This window comes from Planococcus citri, chromosome 5 (assembly GCF_950023065.1).
Source record: "Planococcus citri chromosome 5, ihPlaCitr1.1, whole genome shotgun sequence".
NCBI lineage: Eukaryota > Metazoa > Arthropoda > Insecta > Hemiptera > Pseudococcidae > Planococcus > Planococcus citri.
The window spans coordinates 52,834,800-52,855,510 of NC_088681.1; the positions used below are offsets into that span (position 1 = coordinate 52,834,800).

General features: G+C 35.3%; 1 protein-coding gene across 6 annotated transcripts in view; it reads right to left on the reverse strand.

Moving 5' to 3' along the window:
• The window catches only part of para (paralytic), a 231,388-nt gene that overhangs the window by 141,480 nt on the left and 69,197 nt on the right, over positions 1 to 20,711 (reverse strand). For all 6 annotated transcript variants that reach the window (XR_010559142.1, XR_010559143.1, XR_010559144.1 and 3 more), the window contains exon 2: positions 13,928 to 14,041. The gene's annotated coding sequence lies outside the window, so the exon portion shown is untranslated. The remainder of the gene's footprint in view (positions 1 to 13,927; positions 14,042 to 20,711) is intronic.

Here is a 20,711-nt window from a genome sequence, read left to right on the forward strand (position 1 = left end):
AACTTATAACTCTCTAATTTCTCATTTACGAGTAGAACTTTTTTTCAAAATGTTTTTCTCTTTAACAACTTCGTAGAATTCGTTAAAATTCGGACCAGAGAAGCGGCGAGAACTTCCTGGCCAGTTTGTCGTCTTTATATAGTTTTCTTCTTTCATGTTGCGGTGGCGTGAATTTTTCATTCGCTTCGGGTGTACAAAGAAGAATGTGGAGGTGGTTGTCAGTTAACTAGAAAGTTTTCGTGATATTTTTTATTTAAGAAATATGTTATTAAAGTTGAATACAAATCAATTAACCGGCGTGGTTTTATTTTTACCGAGAAGGCGAGCTAAAAATTAATTATTTTTCAAAATTTTTCATTCGCAGAAATTCGTTTTCCTGCTTCTTGAAAGAAAAAAATTTTAAATGTGCTTAATCATAATTAATTGTCGAAAAGCTCGTATATTCGAGTAGCAGGTACTTGAGGAATGCAATTTAAATTTTTTTTTAAATTCCACCCAAATTATTCAAATGTCACGAAAACGTTTATAAACGATCAATCTCAACATTTTTAGTAAGTACAGCAAAACTCAACAATCTCAAAAGCCAAGAAAATACACCCCTTGCAATTTAATCGATATAACTACAACACTCTTCGACTAATACCCAAAGTTATACGTCGACGTTGAAAAACCATAACAGTTAATTTACTATAAAGTTCAAAGCTGAAGCAAAAACCAAACCTGTAAATTTGCCATGTACCTACCTACCTACTGCTACTGGTTATTAAATACATTACGAGAACGCACCGCATTGCGTTTTTTTCACCTAGCTTTTGCTTTTTATGTGTTGTAAGCCCGGTTGCAACGAATACGTATACGAAAGAAACCCTTAGAAAAATGCATAATTGAGCTATTAAAGCTCAAAAGTCTCGAAGAAACGGCCAAATTATTCCGAATTATTGACGTCATTCACGCAAAGCAGGAATGTACGTCTACGTAGGTATACAAATAGCTGTGTGTGCAGTGTGTATAGTTGAAATGGGTACATTTCGGGCACGAAACACCCACTGTGGATTCATGATGAATTGAAAGAGCTCTGTGCTCGATTTTTTCATTTCATTTTTAACCCTTTCGTCTTATTTTTCGATTTATCAAACCGAATATTTGCATATTTTAATGAAATAAAGAGCTGAGAGAGTATTCTTCGGAGATGAGAATTTTTAAGAAACCAATCGAATACCGATATTTTTTTAATGCAAGAGATGGAATAATGACTTTGTGATGGGAAGAGGGACGGGGAGGGGGTAAAATCGAACTAAAACGTTGAACTTGTAATCGCAATCTTCGAATGCATTCGAAGAATAAAATGCATACCGCATATTATTTCAATTTTTATTGCTGAATTTTATTGGGAAAATTAAGGTTTCGTTGTTCTTCAAATAAAATTAAGCTGTGATCATTTGTTTTCAACTTAATTCAATGATCCAGGATTTCAATATGTTTGTCTAAAGAAACGGTAAGAATATCACATTTTTTTTTTTTTTTTTTAGAAGAAAATTAGAACGAGCTCTTCTTCTTATCGCGTCTGGGACAATCGTACTTCATCGTATTCTTCCCTTCCATCTCTGCACCAGGTCTTTGGTGCAGCTGTTCATTTCTCCCCACAGCTCCTCTCTAGTGTGCGCAGTGCTAGTGCTACATAGATATACAAGGAGGTAGTCGTCATTTTGTGTCTGCCCAAGTGCCCACAGTCTGGACACTTCACATCATTTTGGATGCCCCATCTGGTAAGGTTTACTGCTGTCCAGGTGCATCCAGCTCGGATCCGATTTAGTGCGAGCCACTCTGCATAAGGCAACTTGTGTTCATTTGCCAGGTGGTCAACACAAGGTCCAACCAGCTTGTCTCTCTCCCCTCCGTAGGGTTTACATCCTTTGCATGTGTCTCCCTCATAAAACTCTTCCTGGACTTCAGGGTCACCTCTTTTTGGTTGAACATGACATGATGGAGGTCTCGTTCTATTTTTGTCCTTTCTACATCAGCTGCTACATCCTGCCATATCCCAGGAGATGTGATGCCACATATTCTAGGTAGGTGTTTAACACTGGTTGGTCTGAGGCAACCATGCACAATTCTCATGGTGGTGTTGAGGGTGAGGACGTTGACTTTCTTAGAGTGTGCGGATCAGTCACAGGCAGCACTTCCATACGCTGCCGTGGAATAACACAGTCACCAGTGAAGCATTAACTGTGAAGACATGCCAGCAAAGTGAAAGCAATGCTGCATGATCAAGCATCTGAACGCAGCAGGAGCTAGCTAGTAGTGAGATCTGGCCTATCAAGGACACATAGTGTCTATAGGTGCGTGGGCCAGGCATGCTACCGCTGACTTGCAAATCATCGTAACATCAAAGAAAATCCCAGCAGCAAAGCAGACAAAGAGGAAGCCGAGCTAGCAGTCAACAACACCGAATCTGAAGAAGACACCAGCAGCAAAGTGGATGAAGAAGAAGCCAAGCTTGCAGAAACACCAAACCAGTCAATCACCATCCATTGAAGCGGATCCAAGCAGCAAAGTGGATGGAGAGGAAACTGAGCTGTAAACCACTGGAGAGTGAAAAGAAGTTACCTATTTTTGTTCAAGTTATTAAGAAGATTATAAATTTTGTTTTGTTAGAACTAAGTCAAGTTAAATATTATAAGTGACTGGTGATGATCCATAGTTAACGATTGAAAATAAAACACGGTGCGTTACTATGGTGAGCCAAAAAAAAAGTGCCTTGGCTGTAGTTCTCAATGTCTCTGGTTTTGCTCCCTATCTAGTGATATGACTTATGAGTTTCTGCAGTAAGTTGTTTCTAGACAGTGTAAAAATGAGGCTGCGTTTTTTGGTGTGTTTATGCCCGGCATAATCGGGTAAGCGCAGTGTGGAATTATATGTATTTTGAAAGATCCCCTGGAGTGTTAGATGGAATAAATCAGGTTTGTTGACCGAAAAAAAAAAATTTCTGGTTAAGGTTCCGGTTAAGGTTATTCATTTTTCAAAGTTAAGATTAAGGTTCAGGTTACAGTTATTGATGACCATTTTTTTCAGTTAATGGTTAAGGTTAAGGTTACAGTTTTTGGTGGTAATTTTTCCAGTCGAGCTTAAAATTTCGGTTAATGGTTAAAATTACAGTTGAAAATTTGAAAATTTCCAAAAATCCTTTCGGAGTTTGAAAAGTTGAAGTTTAAAAAATTAGAAAACTAGTAATATTTTTAATCTTTTGATCATTTTTTTGATTAAAATTTCAAATCACTACAAAATCACATTGAAAAAAACTCAGATAAAAAGAAATGAATTTTAAAATTTTGTAACCGGTTTTTTTCTAAACATTTGTCGGTTAAGGTTATGGTTACGGTTTATTTTGATCTCAGAAAACGGTTACGGTTAAGGTTATGGTTAGTGATATTTTTTAATAAAAAGGTTTTTTGGTTACAGTTAATTTTTTCGGTTAATTTACTGGTTAATTTGCGGTTACGGTTAATGGTTAAAAACTGGTTAACAAGCCTGGAATAAATGCAGTGCGGATGCAGGAAAAACCCGGTCTACATTCAGCAAAACCAGTTACTAGAAGAACAGCATATACCCCCACATGATGCCAGTTTAGTGGCTAGACAGTAACTGTCTCATAACTGGCTTTGTGTGGACAGGCAAGAAAATAAACTTTCTCACTGTTCTGGACAGAAGAAACACAAGCCAGAAACCTTTTCATGTCGAGTTTTTCTGTCTTCTGTCCAGGCACTCCAGGCTACTTTCTCATCACATGACTACATATTTTGTTGTGATTGGTTGATTGTAAAAAACAATTAAAGATGAAGTCATAAACATTCGATAGCAAGCAAGAAGAAAACTGGTTGTGGAATTTTTTATTTTCAGTTTGTGGATCTTTTTATTTTCAACTCTTGGTTTAGGCTATATCATTATTAATTAATTACAACTAAAATGACAAAATAAGTGAGAAAACCCTCCAGTTATTGATTTGAAGTCCCCATTTTAGGCTGTTTAAAGATCCATGGATTAACCCACACTGATCGAGTACATTTTCATAGGTCTTTTTGAACATGAATCTATTTGTATTTTAATGATTCTTTCAAAAAATCAATGAATTTGTTCATGAATGATTCCCCTTAAATGAATTGATGCTCTTGTGAACAATTCACTGAAAAATAAATCAATTTATACGCGGTTTTTGCGTAATGACTGATGAGTTACTTATAAATTTGCTTCAAAATTTTAAAATTCGAATGATGATTTAGAAAAAAAATCAAATTTGAAAAGAAAAGTAAGCGAGGCCAAAAGCTTCCAAAAATTTATGTTTATTGAGAAGTGAAAAAAAAAGTTTTTTTCGCATGAAAGAGTTTATTATTCTGAACATTTTTCTTAAATTTGAAGAATAAGTTTTCTTGCTGAAAAAAAAAATACCCCGAACGAAGCAAAGGCAAAAGTTCTCAAAAATGTGTAACTCAAGTTCTAAAAAAGTTGACAAATAAGCTCTTTTTACAAAACATTTTTGAAATTCCAGAAAAAGGAATAATGAATTTGACAATTTGAAGTCTGATTGAAAAAAAACAGAAATTTTTAATGAAAAGTGAACTTGCATAACTTGCTTGTACTAGAAGGGTGAAAAATGAACGTTTGGGCTTATAAGTTATACCTAACTTGTATCTGTGCTTATTGGGCAAACATTCGATAATTTTAGGTGGGTACCATGAAATTCCAGGAGTGCCAGTTCAAAAGTGAATTTTTGAATTTCTGGAGAAAATCAAAAATTCGCCGGAGGCTCCAGAATGGCTCAAAATAAATACATACAGTAGGTAAAATTACTCACGTTGGTTCACTTGGATAAAAAATTTCAATTTTGTGAAAATAATTTAAAATCTCCTGCAAACAGCTTTTTTAAATTTTTAAAGTTTTCGAAAATTCACCAAGAACATGCTCTTTTGATTTAACTTGATATTAATCAAATCAAAGAGTACGAGCTCAAAAAGTTTCCTTGCAAGAATGACATAAAACTTGAGTTATGAACTTCGGTAGTAGGTGAAGGTATTTTTAGCCCTTTTTTCATTCATTCGAAACATATACCTAATAAATAGAAACTCCAATGAGCTATTCGGACAAAAACAGATATTCTCCAGTGATTTAAATCACCTCGACAAAGTTTTACAATCAAGTACGAGATATACAGACACAGAGTCCTTCGTACTTCGTAGGTATAACTTGTTGATTAACAGAAACGTGTGACAAGCGACGAGAGGAAACACTCGTAGGGCGCTGTTGGTCGACTAAAATCAATAGGAAATCGATGCGGATTACGGTGCGGTGCGGCGGCGAGACGTATATTCGAGTACGAAATGTTTACATGATTGATTGTACACCCTGTCAACCCAGAACCTTTTGCTTTAAAGTAATTTAAATGGCAAAAAGCGGGAATCCGGTCGTCGTAATTCAGCGTTTCATTAATCACCGAGGAAATACGGTCAAGCGTGTTTTCGTCTATTTCGTTATTATTATTTTAATCACGTTTTTTTCCTTCTTATTTCGCTTATTTCTTCTGTGTTGTGAGAGAGAGCTCGACTTGGCGATTTTCTTTTTCTCAAGCAAGCTCGCGTCTATTTGCGATCGAGTATCGAATTGTCGGCTTAATTCTATATGTAAGAGAAACGGTAGTCTATAATTTTCCGCGTCTTTTTGACTCGAATTAATTTTAAGAGCTTTTATGTGATTTTTACGCCAATCTTGGCGCGATAATTGCGAAAGGAAATTTTCATCTGAAAGCTGCGGTGGTGGCGTTTGTGACGCCGGCGCTAATACCAATTATAGCTGCGCGACAATTTAATTATTTGTACTATTTTATTCAAAGGATTCCGATGGTAGGGCAATTCTTCACGTGTAATGTAATCGTAATATGCTTATTCTGTGAGAGTTGAGCGACGCGGCGGTGTAATTCATTAATATAATTATATCGATAATGCATACGTCGCGTCGCGTCGTGTTAATTTTACGTCTAGGTTTCGACATTAGTACATTAACAGTTGCCTAATTTGTCGTCTGTAATGGGACATTTTTTACTTTTTTGTCGAATGGTTTTTTTCCCTTTCCTTTCTCGGAAATAGATAGATAATTGCACCCTTATTATAGTAAATTTTAATGAAAATAATGATTAAACCCTCCTGTTGCTTCTCCTCCCTGCCAAATAACAATATATCCCCTTTGCAAATTAATTCGAAAAAGAGTAGATATATACGAGTAACTTTGATATTATGTTGATGTTTGTCTTTTTATGGTTCGAGTATGATAGGCCTACATTTATACAAAACGATGTCGCCGTCGTATGAAACCTAATGCTGCTCGTATATACGGGCAAAATTTACATAAACTTGCTAATGGCTGGTTCGTAAGTTCAAATATTGTCGCAAAGATGTTAAAAATTTTCATCTCCAATTATGTCAATTTGTTTAACTTTATGACAGCTGTCGTTTCAACGCTGTCGATGCGCTGTCATAATTTCTTACGTCTTTTTTTCTTTTCTTTTTTATTCCTGTATGAAAATGCGGAAGGGTGTACCTGCGTGGAAAATAATGGGACTTGGAAATTTATCGTAAAAATTTTTACCCGGGAAAAAAATTATTACGAACCTAGTCTTTTTATTTCTTGAAAATATAGTCTAATACTTTTTATGCCTGGTTTTTCTGTTTAAAAATTGTTTGAAAAGATTAGAAAAGTGATTCGCGTGTTCTCCTAGAGGTTCAAGGATGATTGGAAAACACGTCGAATCGATCAAAAAAATAAGGTACTTATTGTGGTTTGGTGGAATTTCACAAATTAGATGTTCACCACAAAGTACATTTAGAAATGTTTTCGAGCATAATTATTTCAATTTAAAGAAAAAAAAAATCCCTTCTCGATGTCTGAGATGTACAAAAATCACCTGAAAGTTCCCTCTAATTCTTGGTTCGAAATGGTGGCAAAGATCTTACTAAAGGCTCCTGGCAATTTTTTGAAAACTCCATATTAACCATTTTCAATGGTCCTGAGAATTGTGAGAACTACAGAACAATCTCTTTGATAAGTCATGCCAGCAAAGTACTATTGAAGATTGTGTACGACCGGTTATACTCACTCATGCACAGTTAAATCCCTCCAGAACAAGCAGGATTTGTGAGAGGAAGAGGAACTAGGGAGCAGACCCTCAACCTCAGGCTGCTGATTGAGAAAGCACGAGAATACAATGGGTGTACTGTGCTGTGTTTTGTAGATTACAAGAAAGCTTTTGACTGCGTACAATGGCAAAAACTGTGGAGAATTCTTCTAGAGATGGGTGCCCCAATAGATCTGGTGTGGCTGATCAAACAATTAAGTATATGAGGGGAGCAAGGTAAACATCCGAATCAACAGAGAGACAGTGTCGGAGAAATATCACCCAGAGAGAGGAGTACGACAGGGCTGCATTCTATCCTTACTCCTGTTTAATCTGTATGGAGAATATATAATTCACGAAATGTTGCAGCTAATCGTATCAGAAAGCACCAATGATGATGGCTCAGGTGGTGGCAAGGAGAAGTATCAATTGGAGAAGTATCAATTGGAGGCGTACAAATGTGTCATTCCAAGGTAAAAGGTCCTACTTTGGCAGATTTTCGAGATTTGAGTTATGACCACTGGGTGATAGGGGGAGACATTCCTGATCGAATGAGACCGAAACGAGCCCAATTCGTTGATATTTGCCGGAGCTACGGCGTTTTGAAGTCGCGTACCTGAAAAAGTAAGTTTTGAGAAAGACGAGTTTGAAAGTTTTGGAAACGTTTTTCACTACAATTTTGCGATAATGTGACGTAGAACGCTCCTTGATGTCTCATATGATAGATTTTTTGATGCTGAAAACGATGGTGATATTTAAAAAGAACAATACTCGACGGAAAATGTAGTTTAATGAAGAAACAACGTGAAAAAAATGAAAATTCTGGGGAAAAAATCGAAAATAGAAGTACAAAAATTATAAAAAAAGCATTTTTGAATTAAAAAAATATTTTTTGGCGTGAAATACAACTTGGAAAAAAATATAATCGAAAAAAAAATCTCAAAAATTGTTGCCTTGTGTGGGGTTCGAACTGCCGACCTCCCGCTTCACAGTCCATCATCGATGCCACTCGGCTATCATCGTTGCTAACCAAAACTGGTTCTTGAACGGCATACAAGTAGTCGAACACATCCACATGTATTCCCGTACACATATGTGTGTGCAGCCGCATAAAATCATGTTCATATGCGCAAATAGGTGAAAAATGCATCGAAAAATGTACGCATCTTTCACTGTAAGGCTGTAGTTTACCCACATCCCGTTAGTGGCGCTAGTTGAAAGTTTGGGAGGTGATATTAGAGATGACTAACGACCCAAAAATGACATTAACACAAAAGGTCACACTTTGACCCAATCTGACTAAAATCCATTTTTCTCGAAAATCAGTAAATTTCAAAGTGGGACCTTTTACCTTGGAATGACACAAATGTCAAACCTTCACTACGCTGACGACACCACCCTCGTCGCTTCAAGTATTGAATATGTGACCAGTTTTCTGGAATTCCTGGAAGAGGTCAGTGCAAAACATGGCTTGCTAATAAATAAAGCAAAGACAAAGATCATGATTGTGAACCAGCGTGAGAACAACTTGCCTGAAATACAGAAAATTGAGGGAATCGAAGTTGTAAACCAGTTTGTATACCTGCCCAATTGACAATGAAAAACATAAGTCGCTAGCAAATTCGCTTTTCACCATTAAAATCACTATCTGGAGTTCTTTTCACATGGCGGAAATGACAGCACATAGCGAAACCGCTACAGACAGTTTTTATCACAGAGCATTTTTGTGGGCAAAAAGCAAAACCACTGGCGTTTTTGAGAGCGAAAAGCAAAAACGCTATTTTAGGTATTAATTTACTTCAGCATTTCGCTTTTTCGCTGGCATTTTTGTGATGCATGTTACCATTTGGAATAGTTTAGCTACGAAAACATCTTTTAACATTTTGCTGTTGAATTTTTCGCAAAAAGGAACTTGAATTAAATAATTAGGTTAGTTCTAAAATGAGATTTCAATTTAGAAGGTTGAAAAACATTCATTTTGATGCTTCATTTCACAAAGTTGAAAAATTTCATTTTTTTCTCATCTCCCTCCCTGAAAAATTTCATTTTTTTTCCATCTCCCTCCCTGAAGATTGAGTCTTTAGTTTGGGATAAAAATAAAATTACAGTTTTCTGACCCAAAAAATCCAAGGAATTAGCTGATAATGCGAATTTCAAGACTCTATCCTTTTTTTGTGAGGATTGTGTGTGCCTTTAATTTTCAAGTGAAACTGTTGTCCATTTATTACACTTTTTTGGGACTAAAATTTGAAGATTGTTTTTAACTCAAAAACCCCTAAAAATTTGACTGCTATGTACCCCAAATCGCTTGTCTTTTCCACTTAATAAGTGTGTGGATATATGTGCTTAGGTATGCAATTAAGTACATATCTTTTTTTTAGTGTGAAGCATTTTCAGTTTCAGAAACCCATGAAAAGCAGCATGTTTTTCTTTTTGCTGGAAATGTTTCACAAATGACCAATTTCTTTTTTTAAAAAATATTTGAAGCACGGAAATGCACAGTCGGCTAAGTGCCAATTTTTCAAAATGCGTTTTTTCAGTGCAATGTGTACTAAGTGTTGTCACACATGCAATCCTAGCTTCACATTAGGGAAAACATATCTCCAAGTTATACTATTGAACACTGAGAGATAAGAGTTTTCCATAAGAGGTACGTGTTACGCGAGCGCGTATTTATGCTCTCCTGTAAAAAAACGTTTTTGGTGCTTAGCCGACTTTGCATTTCCGTGCTTCATTTCACTATCATAAACATATCACATACTGTTCAAACACATCTCAAAAAATTTGAAAAATTATTGGCTACAGATACATATGTTTAGATGAATAAATTTCTCGAAATTGATCAAAAAAAATTACCTCCCTGAACGAGGATCGATTGCCATATATGCTTAATTTAATACCAATTTCTAAACCTCCACCAGTGGTATACTCCTGTAAATGAAGTTGACAAACATCCCTTACATCAGTACCATATATGCGGGGTAGGAGGAGATCAGCAAGAACCAAACTAAACATCCCAGAGAAAGTAGAGAAGAAAACAGGTTCCATCACTCTTCAGTTGAAGCGTAAGGGGGGAGATAATGACTTTTCTGTGCAACTACAACATACCTACTACCAAGGCGCCTACCCTACACATTATATTTCTGTTAATTGTGGTTGTAGTTTTGTCACAAAAGGAATCTTTTTCTTTTGTTTGGTTACTTGTTCCAGCTACACATTACCCCCTATAGTGAGTAGCATACCTTGTAGAGCGGATTTGCTATTCACTAGCAAAAATGCTATAGCGATTAGTCCTAAAAAGTTGCTGGTGAAAACGCCCTCATATTTTGTCACTAGGGTGGGATCCATCGTGGATAACAAAGCAAGACTCTGAAGATAAGGCTGGTAAATACTCTGGTTTTCTCAGTGTTTCTCTGTGCATCAGAAACTTGGACAGTACGTGAGGGAGACAGAAGAAAAGTTGATGCGCTCGAGATGTGGTGCTGGAGGAGAATGCTTCGGATCCCATAGATGGAGAAAAGGACCAATATGCCTGTCCTGGGGGAAATTGGTGTCCAGAAAAGATTATTGGCAGTGGTACTCAACAGAATCCTCAAATACTTTGGGCATGTCACAAGGGCTGATGCCATGGAGTCCCTGTTCATCCAAGGCTAGGTTGAGGAAACAAGAGGGCGCGGACCCTCCCCCACAAGATGGACGGACTCCATTCGGAAAGCCATTGGACGCAGCTTCCCAGCTTGTGTCAGGAGTGCCCTAAATAAAGACAGTTGGAGGGAGCTGGTGTATTGTGTCACAGAAACAGCGGCCGTTGTGTCATAATCGCGATACCCCCGGAGGGGTGAAACAACACCAAGAAGAAGACAAATTTTTAAAACTAAACTCACATTAGCTTCCACCTAAAGAATGTTAGGGAAAAGTGCACACTGAAGCTGGTATGAAGAGGAGTGCAACTGGAGAATTGCAAAAACCCCAAGTACCTTGGTACTTATCACATTCAACTGAACCCTCACGTATAAGAGGCATTGTGAGAATACAAAAATGAAGATACCCTATTGACAAGAAATACACGTTTTAGTCTCACTCTTCAGCTACTACACCCACGTTTTTTCGAATCTGCTCCCTTTTTTTAAAATCCGCTATTAAGCTACGTCCACACGAGGCCAGTTTAGTGGCTAGACAGTTGAAATTTTGACTTGGCAAGTAAACTGGCTTGGTGAACTCTGTCAACACAAAGCCACCAAACTTTATTACTTCATTAATTTATGAATTAATTCGTCCGCGAATGATTCACTGAAAATTATTCAATTCGTTCGTGAACGATTCACCAAAAGTTTAAAACATTTTTTGTAAGATAACGTTTCACAATATTTTTGTCGAATAAGCGAGACTTTTATGCAACTTTTTGGTGAATTGATCATTGGGGGGGGGGGGGAAGAGATATTTTCCAGTAATTTTTGCCAAAAAATGAGAATTTTCGTCAATTTCCTGCAAAAAGGACAGCTTTGATAATTTTAGTAAAAAACAGAACTTTTCAGCAATTATTAACAAAAAATGATATGTACCTACTTTTTTGCAATTTTTGTCAAACAAGGAAAGTTTTTCTTCAATTTTCAGGTAGAAAAGCGAAACATTTGGGTAATGTGAAACCGAGTAGGAGCCATGCTCCACTGAATCAAATTTCAGTATTTCGAGCAATTGTAGAGAATCCAGGACGATTTTTGACTTCTCAAAAGCCTGAAAATTAATTCGAGGATTAAAAAAAAAGAGTTGAGGCTTATTTTGGGCCTGTTTAAAGAGTTTATCCGCATCCTAACCAATTTTCAGGCGGACACCTCGAGTGCGTTTTTTGATCACCATAATTATTATGAAAAAAAAATCAAAAAACAAAAAATTTGTGTTTCTATGAGAAATTTTCGAAAATTTCACGAATGGCTGTGTCTTATCTGAAACCAATTATTTTTCTTCCAATGATTTCGAGCTATTCTGGAACCTCCAGTATCATTTTACACAGGCCCATCCCTCTCTTCCCTCAAAAAAATTTTGTTGCACATAGAAATAAGGCGAAAGGGTCAACTCGATTTTTGGAAATCAATTTCTAACCAGTTTCATTACATTTCCATGACTAAAGATTTTTAAAACCAGCAGACACACAGAGATCCGACAAAAAACTTCCCCTGGATGAATTTTTCCTGCGAATAACGCCTCGAGAAATAAACCTAGTACAAAATGCGTGTTTGGGCACATTCAACATACGCGAAAATACTAAATACATCAGACAATATGGGCACAATAAAACTAAACTAAACTTTCAAGGAATATCTTTCGCAGACCAAATACAAATCTAAACTTTCGCTTCAAGTTAGATAACACCTTCCACTGCCACTGGTATAGAAAGCCATATGCGAAACAGTAAACAACCGCAGCAGCTACGAGTACAAAACCTCGCCAACATTTCGCAGTCTCGGAGCAGGGAACCATAGGAGCGAGTAAGTAAATACGATACCAAAGAACGTACCTACAAAATTACCCAAAAAGTTGTCGAATCGGTGAGAAAATCAACTCACCGGTGATAATGCGTTTCGAGCATGTAAAACTTTCAGTAAAATCGACATTATCCGAGCACTTTGTCGTTTCTCTCACATGACGCGATGCGATTCGAAAAAGCTTCAACTTTTTTTCCACCTTGTGAAGAAAAAATAATCCATCCATCCATCGAGGTCTAAAAGAGAGCTTTCAGCGTACCTAAGAATTTCTCGTTAACATTAATTTTTGTTCGAAGAAACGTCGTAATCGAATATAGTCGTTAAGGTTCTCTTTTAAAGAAAGGCAAAAAAATTCCGTCTGTGGAATTTGGTCTTTCTTTTAATCAAGTTGACGCAACGTGGCCGAGAGGAAATTAAAAAAGAAAACGAATCTAACGTAGGGGTATTTTTTTTCCTCTCGCTGTCCTACTAAAACTAAATTTACCTCGATGAATTCGCAGCAATCTTCGCGTTAATTGTGAATATTACGCTTTTGCTGTAGCCTTTCGTCTTACGTCTCGCTCTCGCGTCTTCTTCTGTGCGAACGCGCAGCCAGCAGATAAAATCGCGTTAACGTTACTGAAAATTAAATACCAACAACGCCAACATCGAGACCGAGTCCTAAATTGGATCTTATCGATGGCGTCAGAATGAATTAAACGGTACGCGAGGTATAATTTGTCGGTTCAATTTTGCGTGAAAGAAAAAAAATAAATAAATAACCGAGTAGGTACCTACAGCGAGCGGCAAATTTCCCATCTTAGACGACGACGACGACGAGCATCTTATATAGTAATTCCGCGAAATATTTCCTAATGGCTTAAACGGTTCGAAATATGAATTTTCCATTATGTAAACCTTCTCTTTATTTTTTCCCCACTTTTTTTTTTTTTTTTTGAGCACAGGTTTATTGGTACGTAGGGTATAAGAAGAATATCTTCGCATATAGAGGATTTTTTTCCCTTCGGTACCGATACATAAGGCATTTAAGAATACGAGGTATTTGTATGTACAATACAAACTAAAACATCATTTCGTCCAAGTTTCAATTTTATTAGCATCGCATCTGGTAAAACAAATCGCGAGCAGTTTCCGTTCCTCGAACGAAATCCATTATTTTAAAGCAGCTTTTTGCTTCCATATCTACCGTATTTCCCCGCTAGTCTATCAACTTCATCATAACACAAAAAATACTCGTAAAAACCTACAACTATTTTGGGTAAAAAAGTTGAACCAAAAAACTTACCATCAACAAAATATGAATTTCTTCCAATACATGGTTGTTTCCTCGCGAAAATAATACAGCGATGAAAACGTGCTGCAGAAGGCTTCTTCGTTGTGAATATTAGGAACGATTCTCCTGAAAAAAAGAAGAAAAAAGTTGTATTAGTCCGGATGAATATAAATATAATTTCAAGCAAATTATTTTACCACTCGTAAATACCTATGTACCTACCTATAATACATAATAATAATGAAAAACAAAATTAATAAAATAAAAATAAATGTTCTCAAATATCTGTATGAAAGGATCTCCAAATCACCCTGCATTGTTTCAGAATCTGCCTGATTTGTAAAAAATGTACAGGGTGTTTCAGATTAAATGAACTCCCTCTCATCCAGTAACTATACAATATTTATTGCACCAATGTGAATATATCTGCCTACTTCCAACCTGCAGGGGCAAGAGACTGCTTATCAAAAAAATTATTCAGAAATTTTCATTTAATATCTCAACTTAATCTTAATATTATATGTATCTGACACCACTGAAAAACTATTAGAACCACAAAAAAAATTTTCAGAAAAATTTTGGAGTTCGAAATTTGAAAAAAAAAGTTGGTCAACACTAAAATTTAAGAAAATGAACAAAATTTGAGTGTTTTTTCAATTGTAAAAATTTGCAATTTTTGATTTTGATAAAATAAGATTTTTTTAGCAACCAAAAGTGCAGAAATTTTGAAAATTTGTTGAGGGCGTTCCCTCAACATTCCAGAAGTCACTTCAAAAGAAAATTTTTAACGAATTTGTCACTTTCAGAAAGATTGGAAAAAATTAAATTTTCCAAAAAAAGGCCAAAACCAGGTCTGGCATATGACAATAGGAGTAATTGCACCCCCTCCCTCCGCCGATCCTCCGGGACAACTTTTTTCTTAAAGGGGACATCCTAAGGAACATTTTAAAGCAAACTTGCCCAAAAAAAAGTTGGCCTTACTTACAAAATGGCGGCCATTTTGATTGACAGGTCAGCCGAAATCGCACATTTTGCGTTTCAACATAGGACTTGCACAAAATTCTTCAAACCATACAAACGTAGATCGAAAGATCAGGGAAAAATTAATCACTTGTCAAAATTTCAAGTGCTAAAGTGCGTTTTTCGATTGTTGGTGAATTTTTGAAAATCCAATTTAGGTCAAAAATGAGGGAAAAAATCAAAATTTTACCAAATCGACCAAGAAAGCTGAAATTTGGGATATACCCTATTTTCGACATGCGAAATCGATTTGAGCAGTTCTGGAGCCTCCAGCACATTTTTGAAACTGGAAATTCCCACAAAATTCCATCAAATTAGAGTTGTAAAGCTGAAATTTATTCTAAAAACTAATTTTAATACGCTACGAAGTACTTTAGGTGAATTTCAAGTCGTTTTGGTGCCTCCAGCGACTTTTAGAAAATTCCTGGAGCCTCCAGTAGATTTTTGAAACTTCTGAGATGGAGAGTCGAAATTCATTCTGCAAACTAATTTCAATACGCTACGAAGTTGACTGCTAGTAGATTTCAAGTCGTTTAGGAGCCTCCAGCGACTTTTTGAAAGGTTGTATGGCATTTTTTTTATAAAATTGAAATTTCCCAAAAGTAGCTGGAAGCTCCAAAACCATTTGAAACCACCATGTAGTCAGCGAAGTAAATTTCAGCTTGCCATCTCCATTTGATAAATTAATGTTGCGGGAATTTCAAGTTTCAAAAATCTACTGGAGGCTCCAGTAATTTTCAAAAAAGTCGCTGGAGGCTCTAAAATGACTTGAACCCACCTGAAGTCGTCTTCAGAGGGTATTAAAATTGGAGTGTAGAGTAAATTTCAGCTTTCCATCTCCATTTGATAAAATTTTGGGAAATTTCGAGTTTCAAAAATCTGCTGGAAGCTCCAGAACTCCTCAAAACGGGTTGAAACCGTTTCCAATCGATTTAGCAATTCGAAAATAGGGTATATCCCAAATTTTAGCTTTTTTGGTCAATTTGGTAAAATTTTGATTTTTCCCCTCATTTTTGGCCTAAAATTGGATTTTTAAAAATTCACCAAATATCGAAAAACGCACTTTAGAACTTGAAATTTTGACAGGTGATAAATTTTTGCATGATCTTCCGATCTACCTTTGTAAGGTTTGAAAAATTTCTTGCAAGTCCTATGTGGAAACGCAAAATGTCCGATTTCGGCTGACCTGTCAATCAAAATGGCTGCCATTTTGTAAGTAAGGGCAACTTTTTTTGGGCAAGTTTGCTTTAAAATGTTCCTTAGGATGTCCGTTTCAAGAAAATAGCTGTCCCAGAAGATCGGCGGGGGGATGCAATTACTCCTATTGTCATATGCCGGACTATCTAAGTTTCTAAAGAAAATTGAACAATCTCTGGAAGCTCCAGAATGACCCAAAACTAGTGAGTAGTTGTTGATGTGTGGGAGCTGTATTGAAGGAATTACCTGCACAAATTGGTTCAATTCGCTCATAAAAATTTATGTTTCACGAAAGAGTTTGAAAATCGTCTTCAAAATTATTTTTTTAATTAAGTAGGTATATCAAAAGTTCATCAAAAATTGAATTTTAGCCCTGGAAATTTTTGTTGACGGATTTGTGGGGTATGCTCTTCAGATCTCACTTGGTTTAGTTCAAAATGATCCAATTTCCAAAATCAAAGTTCAAAATTACACTTCATCGAGAACAGAAACCCTCACGACATCTGACGTCACTTTATTTCAATTTGATCGCGCTGCAAACATTTTTCCTAGTGAGCAGCTGAAAATTTTTTAAATAAAGAGAATGAAATGCAGTTTTTTAGAGCATTGAATTTTTCCTTTGTCAAGCTTGAAAAATTGAGGAAAAATGAATTAAAAGAATTTTCAGACGATAAAATTTTACTACAAATTTCCAACAACTTGACCATTTTGGGGTATGACCGGATGAAGGTTAAGTCTCTAATGCATCTCTCAAGTGGTGTACCTGCCCACTCCACACCACATTTTTATCATTTTTGAAACTTCTCTTAAAATTAGAAAGCTTTAGGAGGGTCACTGAAGAGTCTTATCCAAAAAACAAGTACAATATTCGAAGTTTATATGTTTAATAAAGGTCATTTTTAATTCTGAATCCAAAGTTGAAATTTTAAACTGCAGCTCAGAATACAAACTCACATGAAATCATGAAAGAAATACGTAAATTGCACTCCACAGGTGGGAGTTTGTATCTCGTCATTTTTTTAGTAAGACTCCTCAAAAATATCTATTTTTTGTGAGAAAAAAAAAACTTTTCTACCTTCAATAATATATAATTTTGAGTCGCAAAAGCATCCACTGAAGCTTTCGCCAAAGCATTTGATGAAGATTTTGCAAAAGTCTCGCATAAAACAGAACAAAAACTTCAAAAATTCACCAAAAATCGAGAAATCAACTCCAACAGCTGAGAATTGAAGATTTAGAGTTTTTTGGTATCCTCTTTCGACTTATCTAAGTTTCCTTCCAATCAGAGATTTTCAAGTCAAAGGGACTGCCTCGTTAAAACATGTTAAAATTAATTTTTTTCTCCCAGGTTTTTGAATCATTATTCCAAGAAATTTTCGTTTTGGTTTCACTGAGTGGAAATGCCCATATTTAAATGTTCTTGAAAAATCATCTCAAATTTCGACTTTTTCATGCCTAATAATCTTGTTCTGCCCTCCTCTTGAGAAAACTCTTTCACACTGGCCGCCTGACTATACGCTACGGATGTAATAAGAGTCACACTAATTACAAAACTAGAAACTCTATAAAAGCAAAATAATCTAACCAAATGACAAACTTCCTTACCGCAATATTTTTGTTTAAAATACAAATTTCATTTTTTGAATTAGGGGACAGGGGGAAGGGTAAGAAGGACAGAGACTATTGAAGCGAAGAGGAAAGAGCAAAAATGCTCGAGTAAATTGTCATAATTCTTTTCATAATTTAAATTTTTTGGAATCACTATATAATATAAGCTACCATCAATTATTAACACAAACATCTATCAAATTTTATAAATGGCGAAGAATCGCGTAGGGCACGTTCTCGTTAAAATATTTCTCAACAGTGGTAAATCAAAAAACGCCGACTTTTCAAGGCTAAAAACCCAATATATTTTCCGCATATCTGTCCAAATACTGTACGGAATTTATTCCATTTTACAAATTTTCAAAACGATGAAATTTCTTAAGGAAACTTCCAACAGAACTCTCGCAACATTTTCTTCAAATGTTTAAAAAATTTCAAGATTCTTATCCTTGCAAAAAAAAGTAACAAATTTTTCCTCTAGATAAACACGCAGTGTTACTAAACATTTGGATTTGGTTTCGAGAACGATAAATCCTCCTCAACACACTTAAAAAATTGTAGGCTGCGAAAAAAAAATCCAAGGAAAAAATAATTAACCGAAATAACTTTCATAAAATCGTCGCTAATTAATTACAAAATTAATTTTCAACTCCGCGCCAACTTTGAATATAATTTAAAACAAATTAGAAAAAAAAACTCGATGACTTTGCCAACGATAAGGCTCCACTATTTTAACTCTTCGTTGTGTTTTTTCAGAGGAGTGAATCCCGCATAATCATAATAAGGCTGAAATTTCGCAAGATTCGTTTTCTATAAACCGTTACGTTACAATTTCAATACTCAAAATTTCCATATTATTAATTCTTTCACTGGAAAAATGAATAAATAACTGGCACACTTTAGCTATTGAATGATGTTAAATACCGAAATTAATTTCTTACATATCTGAACTCTTGAACGTTGCAGAAACCCAGACAGAGAATTTGACAAAAAAGAAAGCATTCCTCGGGCCTCCGCACCCTGCCAGGAAAATAGTCATTGCGTTAGTTCTTTAAATCGAAACATCAAATGCCAAGACATGCCATGAATAGAGTTTACGGATTAAATTCCCGAAATAAATTCTTAATTACAGTTTCGTATAAACGTTGAAATACTCAGAGAACTTGATTTTACGCTTCGACTAAACTTGGCGTGAACTTTTCACCCCAACGATGACAACGTAGTCTACATACATAAACAGAGAAAAAATATACCTATGTAAGAAAAGATGGTACGTAAATTAAAGCTTTCGTGTACTAATCACTCTCACAAGTCAGTCTTTTCAAAGTCCTTTACCTTTCTGTTTAAATGCTCTAGTTCTATATGTATGTAGGTGTAAATGAATGTGGTAGGTACGTTTATTATAAAGCAAGAACCAAGACTCGCAATATAACGTTTGGCTTCTTCAATGTTGGTACCTACTCGTTGTAAAGAAAATTAACTCGAAAATGCCATCTGATGGTTCGAAAAACTTGTCGTATGAACCAACTCCCTCAGGAATAAAATCATTGAGTATATAATCTTGGAAAATAATATTTTTCTGTAGATATGGGTACAGAGTCGTACCAATGTATACTTTCTTTGATAAACTGAAGACTCGCAACAGAGCAAAGTTACCTACGAGATTAGTCTCCTTTAATCCATTTAATTAGTTTCAAAGATGATACGATTATTTCTTACTTTGATATGACAACTTATAAGTTATGCCCATTCATTCATACGTACTACTTTGCCATAGCTATTAGCTCATTTACAACATCAAATTCGTAAAATTTTGTCAATATCAGAAATTTGATTTTTTCTCTATAAGAATTAACGTGATTTTTAGAGAAAAATTTCACCAAATTTTTAGCACCCATTGATCAGCAAAGCTGTCACCAACTTTTCAATCATTTTCGAACTTTTTCTCAGACTGACGTGAGTCGAAAAGTGGAAAACCTGTTTCGCCTCAACACCTCCAGATTGACAACATGGTTGAAATAACATAATTGTGTCAGCTTCTGTTTAATTTTTGGTGATTGCATTTTCCCGAAAAAATAGTAACTTTAAAAAACATAAAAGCTTCAAAAAGTATAAGCAAAAAAAAAACAGAAAAGTGACAAAACGCGAGTAAAACATTTCAACGAAGAAAAAAAGCAAGTGAATAAAAATTTCAAAAAGTGGGACCATTTCACAACTTTTTTAGTAAGAAAGCGAGACTTTTTGCCAAGGGTGAGTACTGAAATTTTTTTTGTTTTTGGTAATTGGTTATGGATCACAATTTGGTGGAAAAATATATGTTTATGGTTTTTCATCTCCATAATTGGTTTTTGTTTTTTTCATTTTTCCGGCCATTTTACAAAACACTAGACATAATTTTTAGGATTTTTTCCTTTTTTTTCAAAAATAATTGAATGAATGACATTTTTTATTTAAGGACGATTTTATGAAAAAGTCGAAATGAATTTTTGTGCAAAATGTTTGAAATGAAAATATATGAAGAGAAAAAAAATTAAAAATGGCCGAAAAATTGCATGAAAAAATTGCTCAAAAATTGGAGTAAATTATTATTGGGTCTTCGTTAATCCGAAAAACAACTTTTTTCAAGAGTTATGAATCAGTTTAGTTCTTTTTGAACAAAATCAGTTTGGGTTACTTAATCGGTTTTGGTAACAAATTTTCGTAAAATTCTTAGTTACTTTATCGGTTTTTTTTTCAGTTATCGCGCCCCTGATTGCAATTTTTGGCAACAAAATGAGAAATTTTCCTACTTCTAGCTAAAAGCGAAAAACGAGACTTCGACAATTTTAGCAAAAGAATTTAGACTTTTAGTAAATTTCTGGCAAAAACACGAAACTTTGGACAATTTTCGGAAAAAATTTAGATTTTTTGGAATTTTTTTCGAAGAAACGGAAATTTTTTGCAACAAACATTTTTGTCAACTTTTGAAGAG